A 12,298-nucleotide genomic window follows, 5' to 3' on the forward strand; every position below is an offset into this window, starting at 1 on the left:
ATACATAATCATGAAACACAGTCCCTATGTGCATTGCTTAAAATCTATGTCTCTATCAGTTAGTGTATTCGGTTCACCACATAGGAACTTTGGATGACACTGAAATGCCGTTCTCCACCGTAAGATATGGAACACACACACACATACCCCATACATACTCATACTATATATACAGACTATTTTTAGAGATGCAGAAAAGTAAACATCTCAATTAAGGATTCAGATGATTGATCTCTTAAAAACCAAAACCCACCTGTAAAAACAAACAATCCTGCAGTCAGAAGGAAATGCATGACTTGTCTTCACTCTATCACTAAACCAAGCTCCAGGCTCACTAATCTGCGAATGTATTTATTCAACCAACATTCAGTGTGGCATCTGGTTTGTACCCAGTGTTTTCTCATTTAACTTTTACACAACCCTGCTGGGTGTGACCTAATTGCCATGTTCCCCATTTTACACATAAAAACATTAAGGCTTTCAGGAGACAAATGACTTGCCGATAGTGTTTTACTAGTTAGTACACTGTTAGTTAGTGGTAGCACCTGAGATTTAATCTCAGGGACCCAACTCCAGTGCTTGGCCCTGTGGTTCTCAACCTTCCTGATGCCGCAACCCTTTAATACAACTCATGTTGTGGTGACCCCCAACCACAAAATTATTTCTGTTGCTACTTCATAACTGTAATTTTGCTACTGTTATGTCTTAGGCAACCCCTGTGAAAGGGTCATTTGACCCTCCAAAGGGATCGCGACCCACAGGTTGAGAACCGCTGGGACTATACATCCATTCCTTCTAACTGCTGAAGGTGGGGCAAGGAGATGATGGAAAGAAACTCAAAAATGCATTTCAAAACAAAGAAACACTAAGATAAAAGAGTCGATCTTTGCGAAGTGTTTCTGTGTATTTCTCCTCACTGTGCAGAGGGAACGGTAAGACTCTGGAAATGAATCCAGCACGCTTACACAGCTATAAAGAAAATGCAATTTGCTTCATATTTCTTGCACTCTCCTTTCCAGTTGAGTGGACACGGAGAGTAGCTTCGTGAAACAATCTGTTATGGTTTGCTTTGAAATTGTGTGCGCATTAACACAGCCTCTCGGGACGAGAGACCCTGCCGGTCACCTCCTCATCCCTCTCTGTGGGCCCAGCGCCCTCCTATTCAGTGTGATCACAGGACAGGACTGGAAAGCCATTCAAACCGGAGCTCCCATGACTTATTAAGGCTGAAAACATGAAGCATCAGCAAACCTCCTTTCTCAGGGTCCTTTCCTTTCTCGGGAATTAGAATCTTAAGGGAAATGTTCTGCTTGACCAATGAAAGGGAGAGAGACTGCTCAGCATGGCTGAACCCAGAGAAAAGCCCGAGAATACTTGTGTTAAGCAGCTGCCCTTGACTGTTGTGGGTGAGCCAGCCCTGCTTGAGATGCCCATTCAGGGAGGCAATTCCAGGATCACACAACTCCTAATATCTGCCTAAACTTGCCTTCTACTCCCCCCCATGGTCCTTCAGGAAACCACTCTCTTTTCCTCTCTCTCTCCCTCTCTCTCTCTCTCTCCCCCGCCCTCTCTCTCTCTCACACACACACACAATCGTAGATACCAAAAGTGTTTCAAGATCCCCAGTCTTTCCTTCTCCAAGTCCAAGACAACCAATTAAATCCCTCCAAACAAGAGGAGAAAAACAGTAAGCCATCTTTGTTTACTTTCTTCGCTCCTAGATTACACCCATAGATATTTAGTTGTACACCACTTACAATAGTATATTATTTTCAGGTGTATAATAGTGATTGGGCATTTATGTACCTTAAGACGTGATCACAATAAGTCTAGTACCCATCTAATGTTATACATAGTTATTACAATATTATTGATTTCCTATGCTATATTTTATATCCCTGTGATTAATTTTATACCCAGCAGTTTGTACTTCTTAATCCCCTTCACCTTTTTTGCCATCTTCCTAACCCCCTCCCATCTGGTAACCATCCGTTTGTTCTCTGTATCTGTGAGTTTGTTTTTGTTTTCTTTGTTCATTTATTTATTTATTTTAGATTCCCCATGTAAGTGAAATGGTACAGTATTTGTCTTTCTCCGACTTATTTCACTATAATATCCTCTAAATCCTTCCATGGTTTTTGGATATGTCTCCTTGGGCATGAACAGCAAAAATAAAGATAAATAAAACTATATCAAAATTACAAATTTTCTGCACAACAAAGAAAATTATCAACAAAATGAAAAGACAACCTATTGAACAGAAGAAGATGTATGCAAAAAATATATCCTATACAGGGTTAATATCCAAAATATATAAGGAACTCATACAACTTAACACCAAAAAATTAAAAATCCAACTAAAACATGGGCATAGGCCCTGAATGTACATTTCTCCAAAAAGGACATACAGGTGGCCAACAGACATGAAAAGATGCTCAACATCACTGTTCATCAAGGAAATGCACATCAAAACCACAATGAGATACTGCCTCACACCTGCCAGAATGGCTTTCATCAATAAACCAACAAATAACAAATGTTGGCAAGGACGTAGAGAAAAGGGATTTTAAATTGGTGCAGCCACTATGGAAAACAGTATGAAAATTCCTCAAAAAATGAAAAATAGAGCTGTCATATGACTCAGCAACACCACCTCTGGATATTTACCCAAAGAAAGCATTAAAAGAAAGGAAGAGTTACACTGAGATCATGATTTTTATAACAAGAAGACCCACCATTGGTACGAACTTCAAAGCCAACACAGCTTCTATTTCTTGAAAAGTTTTTTTTTTAGTTTCAGAAACTAAACAGTTCCATTACAAACAGAAAGCATATAGGAGATAATTATATTGCTTTTAAAAAAAAGAGTCAAGATAAATGCCTAAGAGCCTTTCTATCCTTTCTTGCATGGCTAATGTTGGCAACAAGGTTAGTTTTAAGCTGGACTCATGGTATTTAACCTTGAATGTCTGGTTTTGGTTTGCATAACAATAAGTTCTGGCTACCGTACACTCTGTCCAAAAAATCTAAAAATCTATTATTACTTGGCTTAATGGACTGTGTAACCTAATTTAAAATGGGAAAGTGAACCTCAGGTTTCCTCTCTTCAGTTTGCTGTGAAGTTGGTATTAGGACATTATTGTCTTCTTACTATGACTTATCATTTATGGTTTCTCCAGCAAGAAGAACCTGCCACATCACAGTGTTTGGTTCAAAGGGAGCCGGTTACACCTACCCAGAGGGACAGAGAGGGGACACAGTAGACTGAAGATGGAGAAGTTGTGAGCTTTAAGGGCATAGAAATTTACATTTTAATCTAAGTTCTACATCTCACTGATGACTCAATGTGACCTGGAGCATGTAACGTGACATATCTGACCTTTAAATCCCTCATCTGTAAAATGGGGTTAGTGACTGCAATAAACAGTTCCCTCGGGGGGCTGCCTTCTCTGCAAACAATGTGCTACGGGTCTCCATGGGCCATGTCTGTACCAAGTAATCTCCCCTTTGCTACAACTGACTCATCGCAAAGTGACTCCTGGCTCAATGTAAGGCAGTTCAATTCTTTTCCCTGCAAACCAATGTTTGCACAGAGACACGGAAACCTGGAATTCTCTGGTAATAACAACAACAAACACAGATGGGGTTTACTGTGTGCCAGACCCTATTCTAGGCTCTCTCTCTATATTGTTCACATCTTCATAACCAATCTATGTACTTGTATTACTATTATTATCATCTCCATCTAACAGATGAGGAAACTGAGACCCAGAAAGGTAACCTTATGGGAAGAAGATGCACCAAGTCCTGCTTCTCAGATCCCTGGGGCCATCCTGGCTCTTCCCTTTCCCACGCTTTTATGGTCCGACAGTTTGGATTCCATGGGGGACTTAATAGTCCTTGAAAAAATTCCTCTTTTTGACTCAATTGGCCAGAGTTGGGTTGTTTGCAAACAAACAAAAATAATCTTAATGATTAGGAAGAGCTTAAGTAAAGCAGCTAACAAAGGGCCTAGCACAGTTATAGGAGAGATTCGGAAGGGTTGTTTTTTTTGTTTTTAATCACTGAAACATCTCAACTATCCAAGGTTCTCTAATCCCAAAATGTAGCTGCAATACGACCACTGCTAATAGCTGTTGAGAGATTGCTCTGTGTCTGCCACTGTGCTGTGGGCTTTGCTTGCATTCTTTCCATTTGAGTGTGGAAATTGCCTATGAGTCAAGTGCTTTCATTGTCTCTATTTTACTTGCAGAAGAATGTAGTCTGGTTTCTTTTATTCCCCCTTCCCCCATCGCCTTCCTTACCCTTGAGTGGAAAGAAGGTTGATTTAGTGTAAATAGCAGAGACTCTGTGCATGTTCATGTCTCTGAGGATCTGATCAACATCAGGAAGAGAAAAGTTGCCTTGTCTCGAGACAATTTACAGGCTGTGAAAGCCCTGTGGCCACCCACGGAAGAAACACTGGTCGTGGAGACTGAAGGCACCACCAGAGGGCGCTGGGGCAGTGAAATCAACAGCGGACTCTGGAGAAGAGATCAGAAGAGGGACCAAAGAGAGAGGGGCCTCCAGAACACTGCCTTAGCCCAGCCCCGAGAACTGATGAGGAAAGAAAGAACATCACTGTGATGCTGGAGGGCCCACCATTATCAAAGCCAAGATGCTTTTCTAGGTGGTCATAAAGAGCAAGACCCAGGAGACACTGGTCAGCATTAAGAATTTCCGTGGAAATGAGAACACAGCAGCTGAGAAAGGGTAAGTGATTCACTCGAAATCTCAGAGCTAGAGTGGTGGAGACAGAAGTAGAACCCTGGTTGTCTGATTCTTAACCCACTCCTCCACGGATGGCTTCAGCTAAATAGAACTAGACTGATTGTTCTGGGCTTCACACCCTAGAGCTCTTTCTGGACAGTGTTTGCTCACATCCATGCCCAACACATCTTCCACGCCTGGCCCAGCCTTCAAAGCCAGGCTCGAACGCCACCTCCTTCCATGCTAAGCCTTCCCAGCCCCTCAGCCTCAGCAACCCCTCTCTCCTCCTGACCCCCCAGGGCACCTGACCTGTCCAACTATACAAAACAGATTCTGTTTGGCATTATGCCGAGCAGGGGTGTCCACTCTCCTCTGATTGAGGCTCTTAAGGCCAGAGGCATTTTGTAAGTCTTCTGCTTCCCCCACCCCAACACACACACACAGGACATTGCCCTGCAGTTAGCGCTCAAGAAATATGTGCTGTGAAAGTTGTGGGGATATAATGCACAGTGTGGTGACTACAAGTAACAATACCATATTGTATACTTGAGATGCGCTCACCACACACACACACACACACACACACACACACCTAGTCAGGTGCTAAATGTGTTCATTAACTTGCCATGGCAACCATTTTGCAATGTATATGTAAATCAAATCATCATGTGGTAGAACTGAAATATATACACTTTTTGTTTGTCAGTCATCTGTGAATAAAGCAGAAGAGAAGAAACGAATGTGGATCGAAGGAGGCCGACATTCAGAGGACTCCAACCGCTACACCTGAGACTCAGAAACTGTCAGAAGTATCTGCCCCAGCTACAACCCTCAGGCCGAAGGCCAGCATGAGACTTTGTTAGTTCCTGCCAGCTTCTTCTAAAGCCAGGGAGATGGCATCTTACCAATAAGTCATCCGCTGATTCTCTAGACGTCAATTTGCTGCCTAATTTAAATGCACACAAAAGAAGTCCGAAGGACGACGGCCTGTGTTCCCTGGAGGAATCGACAGCCTTTGCGTTCACTCCAGGAGGTGACAAGCTGGCTCAGAACACGCTTCCGATCCTCGCAGCCTTCCAGCTCCGGGCCGCGGGCAGCAGTGCAGCGCCCCCTCGTGGCCACCAGCTAGTGTCCCCCGCGGCTGCGGCAGGACGTCCCCGCCGCTTCTCAAGGGCCACACCGAGGGCATGGCTGGGAGCAACCTGCCTGGTGAAGGGGGTAGAACGTCTTCCAGAGGAGTGGGAGAAGTGGGGACATTATAACTGAGGGCCACCTTATAACCGTCTCACACAAACTGCCACCGACCCGCGTCCACGGCTGCGAAGAGTTGTCTCTGAGAATCGGCCCACGAGGCCGGCGGAGACCGGCGGGGGGCGGCCTCAGCGTCAGCTCCCACCTTCAGCTGCGCTGCTGTTTCAAGTGCACGCCCAGGGGTGGGGGCCCGGAGGAAGCGGGGTGAGCCTTCTCCCTGTGGTCAGGGCTGGCTGTCCGAGGACAATGCCACGGGGGGCGGGGCAGGTCGCCCTGTGGTCCTTCCCGCTCTGGAACCCTCCCGGCCCAGCCTGAACAATAGCTGCTGCTGTTGGGTGTCCCCGAGCTTACTGAACAGCTCCTGTGCTCCCAGCTCTTCCCCGGGTTGTAGGCGACGCTCCTGACTTCCTCCAGGACCCGCAGGTGGCGTTCACGACAGACTAAACTCGCCTGTCCTCAGCGCTGGGGGCTGGCAGGAGGCGCTGCCCTCTTCCACTCACAGGCCTCAGTCCAAGGCCAGCGCCCGGGGTGCCAGGGAGCCAGCTCCATCTCCCACCTCCTTTGAGCTGCATCAAAGCCACCCAGAGCGCAGCACTGACCGCCACCTCCTCCAGGAGACTTCTCATGGCGCCCCTCAGCATCGCCCCCAAACCTCCACCCCAATCCTAGGATCAGCGACTTGCAATGGTGCTGAGTCATCACTCCGAAACACAAATAATCCTTATTACACAGGCACCCTGTGTCTAGTCCTCTGCTAAGGACGAAGAGAGCGACCCAGGTGGGAGTGTGGTCTAGGGTCCAGGCGGCCGGGAGGACGCAGGAAGCGGCAGGGACTGCAGAGTTCAGAGGAGAAAGAGATCAGTGAAGCCGAGTAGGGGGCACAGGGGTGGAGACTGGACTAGGGCTGGGACTGGCCAGCTGGGTTCCGGGAATCTGGGGGGACTTTGTCAAGTATATGACTGTCTGCCCACTGTGCTGTGCATCCAAAACCAGTACATAATACTATTGAAAGTCGCTGTAATTGAAAGATAAAAATAAGAAAGACTGGCCCTGGCCGGTTTGGCTCAGCGGTTAGAGCGTCAGCCTGCGGTCCGGAGAGACCCGGGTTCGGTTCCCGCTAAGGGCGCATACCTCAGTTGCAGTTTGTCCCTGGCCCTGGTTGGTCGTGCGGGTGGCAGCCACTCAATGTGTCCCTTTCACGTCGATGTTTCTCTCTCTCTCTCTCTCTTCCTCTCTCTCCCTCCCACTCTATCTGTGCAAAAAATGGAAATAAAATGTCCTCGGGTGAGGATAAAAATAAAAAAATAAAGAAAGAAAGACTGGATGGGCACTGGAGCAGGAGAATAGCTTGGAAGCAGACGCTCTAGGAGGGGGAGATGGGAAGGAGCCCAGGGAGCTCATGAGGACGGAGACCCGCTCAGTGAGAGCTGGAGGGGACTGTTGTCCCATCAGAGGGAACACATTTTGGAAAGGGAGCCAGACTGTGGTTTCACGTTGATGTTTAGACTCTTCAGAGATTCCTTCCCTCTCTGCCCAAGTAGACTAGCTACTTTTTACATTTTTAAATACATGTTTTACTTAAGTACCAGATGCTTAACTAAAGCTTTACCCAACATTTACTGAGTGTGGGCTGTGCCAGGCACCCTGCCTGGGCCTGGAGATTCTCATATGTGTGAAGGAGTTGGCGCCACCTGGGGAAAGTGTTATTTTTATGTGGTAGAATTATGGGTGGCTTTTATTTTATTTGAAATTTTCTCTCTTTTTTTTTTTCAATTGTTTTTTGCCAGAAGAAAAGATTCCATTGTGATTAAAATAACGATAATGTGTATATAAAATACCTAATGTAAGCGAAGGGGTGTCGGAGAAAAGGAACGAGATTTCCCTTGTACCAAGAAGCAATGATAATAAAGCTGAAAAACCCAAGGCAAACTACTTTCAGGATGACATTATTTTCAAATATATTCCTAGGGTATATACAGGTACGTTTGGAAGTAGTCCAGCAGAAAATGACTCGGGTAGGTGTGTAAAACCTCCAGGCCATTCCTGCCTGAGACAGTGTCCCAAGGATCAGCCACTGGGAAAGGGCAATTCTTCGGGCCTCTCATCTCAGTCTGAGCAGGCGGCATTGAAGCCAGGGACGCAGACCTAGTTCCCGTTCTTCTCTTCGTGCTCTGGGAGGGGCTCCCTCCATTCAGCTGCCCCCTCCTATCCCGCAGCCTGTGAGCAGCGAGCGCTTCGTATCCCACCTGCCACAGCGGCCACGGGCCACCCTGGAGGCCCAAAGGTAGAAGCAACCTCGAGAGAGGATCTCACTGGTTCCCTGGGGTCTGCCGCTCACCCTCCTTGTTCCAGAGGGAGCCGAGGAGAGGGATTCGAGGCTCAGGTTTTATTTTATTTTACATATTTTTTCTTTATTAATTTTTAGAGAGTGAGGAAGGGAGAAGGAGAGAGAGATAGAAACATCGATGAGAGAGAACATCGAATGGCCATCTTCTGCATGCCCCCCACTGGGGATCGGGTCCACAACCTGGGCATGTGCCCTGACTGGGAATCGAACCGTGACCTCTTGGTGCATGGGTCAATGCTCAACCACTGAGCCACACCGGCTGGGCCAGGCTCAGGTTTTAGAATCAGGCTGTTTTCTGGCTCCTCTCTCTGCTGGCTCTCTGAGCTGAGCAACTTTATTTATTGATAAACACACTTTTTCTTGTTTTTTTTAGAGAGAGAGAGAAACATCAATGTGAGAGAGGGATCGAGCCTGCAACCCTGAGCATGTGCCCTGACCAGAACTGAACTAGGACCTCTCAATCCACTGAGCCACACTGGCCGGGCTAACCTGGGCAACTTATTGACCTCTCTAGGCCTCCGGAGCCCAGTGATTAGGATTTATAGTATTATGACTGTAAACCAGTGATTTCCAACCTGGTTCAGTAACACCCCTTTGAAACGTGGGACAGCATTTGGTTTGTTTGAGTTGGGGGAGGGCTGGGTCATGACACTTAGGGAAGGAGGCCAGGGATGCTGAAAGTCCCGCAGTGTGAAGTGCAAAATGCCACCTTGTTTGAATTCTCCTGTAGGAATCACAGCTTTGATCGCTATTTGATGCCAACCTTTATCACAGTACCTTGAACAATGGCTGTACTAATCAGGGTTCCCCAGAGACACAGAACCAATTTGATGTATGTGTGTGTGTGTGTGTGTACAGAAAGAGAGGGAAGGAGGAAAAAAGAGAGAGGGAGGGAAAGAGAGAGAGAGAGAGGTGGTGGAGGAGAGGTTGAAATATTATAAAAAAATTTATTCATGCCATTATGTTGGCTTAGAAGTTCAGACCCAGGTCCAAATATGAAGACCCAAGAAGTAGAAGAGTTGATGATGGAAGTTAAAATCACAGTCAGAGTCTAGAGGCAGGAGTTCAATGTCCCAACTCAAAGACAATCAGGCAGAGAGAGAATTCTTTTTTACTCCACCTTTGATTCTGTCCAGGACTTCAGTGGACTGGATGAGGCCCATCTACTTGGGGAGGGAAATTTGCTTTACTCAGTCTACCTATTCAAAGTTAATCTCAGCAGGAACATCCTCAAAGGCACACTGAGAAATGATGTTTAAACAACCCATGGCCCAGTCAAGTTGACACATAAAAATAACCATCACAATGCCTGACATTATTCAACAAATATCGGTTTTAAGAATAGCTTAATTCTCTGATTCTAACCAAAGTAAACCCTGTTTAGATATATATACCTGAAAGTGATCAGAGACAGTTCCTTTGTGGTCCCCCAGCCCTACCCACTGGCATGATGCTTCTACCAAATATCCACAGCTGTTTACAAAATTAGCTCTCAGCCTCTGCTTGGCATCAGGGCTAAGGCCGCTCTCGCCCCAGGCTCATAGCCTCTGCCTTGGCACTGCCCCCAGGGTAAGCTCTTGAGAACCTGCCCCAGAGCTTAGCTTAGTTACAGGTTTCAACTCAGTAATTCCCTGCCTGTGCTTGGCACACCTCACAGACTGTAGAAGAGTAGATGGAGGAGGGATTGGAGTTTCAGAAGGGGCCTTATGTAGGGATGGGAGGAGACCTCCTGAGCATAGAAATTTAGAATTCTTGAAAATGCTACCATGGACCAGAGTGTGACCTTGGACAGCCCACTTCTACAGCCCTTCCCAAAACCACGACCAAAAGATCTCCCCTCCTAGATAAAGGTACTTCTAAAGGAATCCTCTGATTGACAGGGCAACCCTGTCCCATGATGCTTTACAACTGACGTGCCAATAAGCCACACTTCCTTCCAGTGTCCGTTTATGGGGCTCCGGCTCCTAAGCCTATGTGAGCACTGATCACAGCAGTGTCGTTGTTATAGTGATGCTATGGAAGAAATAGAACATCCTCTCCGGCTGCAAGATCGTAGCTCTTGTGCTTGGCAGGATACGGCCCATCGTGTGTAACCTGTCAGCTCACAGTTGCTGGAGGTGGGGAGGGTGGAAGATTCCAGAGGAGGGAGAACTTCATGCCTGAGATCAGTGTATCTCAGAGACATGGATGTGAATGATTGGTGACTTCAGTAACCCTCCAGGGCCTCGGGTGAGCCACCGAGGTAGCCCTTGTGAGGAGGCGAGCATTCTAGCATTCTTCCCAGATGACCCAGGAATTCCCACATGGCGGTTTTCTACAGGGGGTACCTGTCCTCCAGGAAGCGAGGTCACAGGGAGGCTACTCCTCTGAGCCTTTTACCTGGAGCAGCACTTTGTCTACACTCCCAGCCTCTCTCCAATGCTTCACGGTTCGTTGTGTATTTCTTCGCCGCCCCCACAGACTGGGAGCTCCTGAAGGCACAGGCTGCACCTTATTCATTTTAATATCCTAAAGGAATATTTATGAATTCATTAATGATCCATGACCACAGTAAATCCAGGCAATAACCATAACAAAACTGGAGAACCAAAATTTTGGCAACCTAGAAATGAAGTGGTGGTATGCAGCGCCAGCTGGTCCCTCATTCCTAGCAAGGAGGAGAAGCTAGTAAGCACACTTACCAGTCGTGCGCCGGGCACAGAATGGAAACATTGAAATAACATAGAAAGAACACATTTTATTAAAAATTGCTTTAGATTATTCAGCAACTATAGGTGACGGTGGGAGTGGCGAATATACTGGGGTGTCGATTACACTGAGGTTCTGCTTCGTTCTATCAGCCCCTCCCCCCAATGGCAACACCACACACATTTGAACCACAGTAAACAGACACATTTGGAAGGCCTACAATCCTGTCTGTATTTCTCCTTATTGTCCCTCTTCCCCCAACACACAGACTAAATCAAGGGGTAATCCCCACCTTGGCCACATCAGATGCTCTGCTGGGACTGCAGGGCACCTCCTGGCTACTGTGATGTCATGTTCCAGGGAGTGAACTCGTGTGTAAGCTTCTCCCTGAAATCTCCGAATTCAGACCACACTTTGGTCGCCAGAAGTAAAACTGCTTTTTTCTATTTGTATTTTAGAAGTTTAAAAAGTTTCTTCTTTCATTTTCTTAATTATTTTTTTTTTCTTTTCTTCTGTATTGATATTAGAGAGGGAAGGAGAAATAGAAACATTGATGAGAGAGAACATTGATTGGCCGCCTCCTGCATGCCCCCCACTGGGGATCAGGCCCACAACCTGGGCACGTGCCCTGCCGGGAATCGAACCGGTGACCTCTTGGTGCAGGGGTGGATGCTCAACCAGTAAGCCACACTGACCAGGCAAAAGTTTCTTCTTTTAGAATCTTCACATTTTACAGAGAAATTGCTGATAACCATTCATAAAATGCCTTATTTTTCCAGCTACTGGCTCTGGCATCTACTTTTTCAGACCTGAAGACTCAATGTCATTCATTTATTAGATGCATATCCAATCAAGCTCAAAATCCACGGGTTAGAAAAGTGCAATTTGGGACATATATCAGCCCATCCCTTGGGCGTGGTGTTTACAAACAGATAGAATCTGATCTTGTCCAGGCAGCTGAGGAGTCTCAAATGAATGACTGAGTTCGCCGCGCAGTCTTCAGCTGTGGATTCTGTCTGTAAGAACCTCTTCGGGACTGCAGATACGGCTGTGCTTTCTATTTTGACAAGAAAACAAGAGCACTAGACTGGAACCTACGAGTGACGGCGGAGACTGCTCGGAAGTCATCTTCCGTGGGGGTGCTTCCCAGGTCGGCCAAGGCCAGCAGCAGAGCCTCCCGGGAGGAAGGCGCCCTCTAGGGAGGAAAGCCAGGCAGTGCCGCGGGACGGCCCACACCCAGCTGGGAGTCAGACTTCCCGCCCT

This window comes from Molossus molossus, unplaced genomic scaffold (assembly GCF_014108415.1).
Source record: "Molossus molossus isolate mMolMol1 unplaced genomic scaffold, mMolMol1.p scaffold_m16_p_23, whole genome shotgun sequence".
Taxonomy (NCBI): Eukaryota; Metazoa; Chordata; class Mammalia; order Chiroptera; family Molossidae; genus Molossus; species Molossus molossus.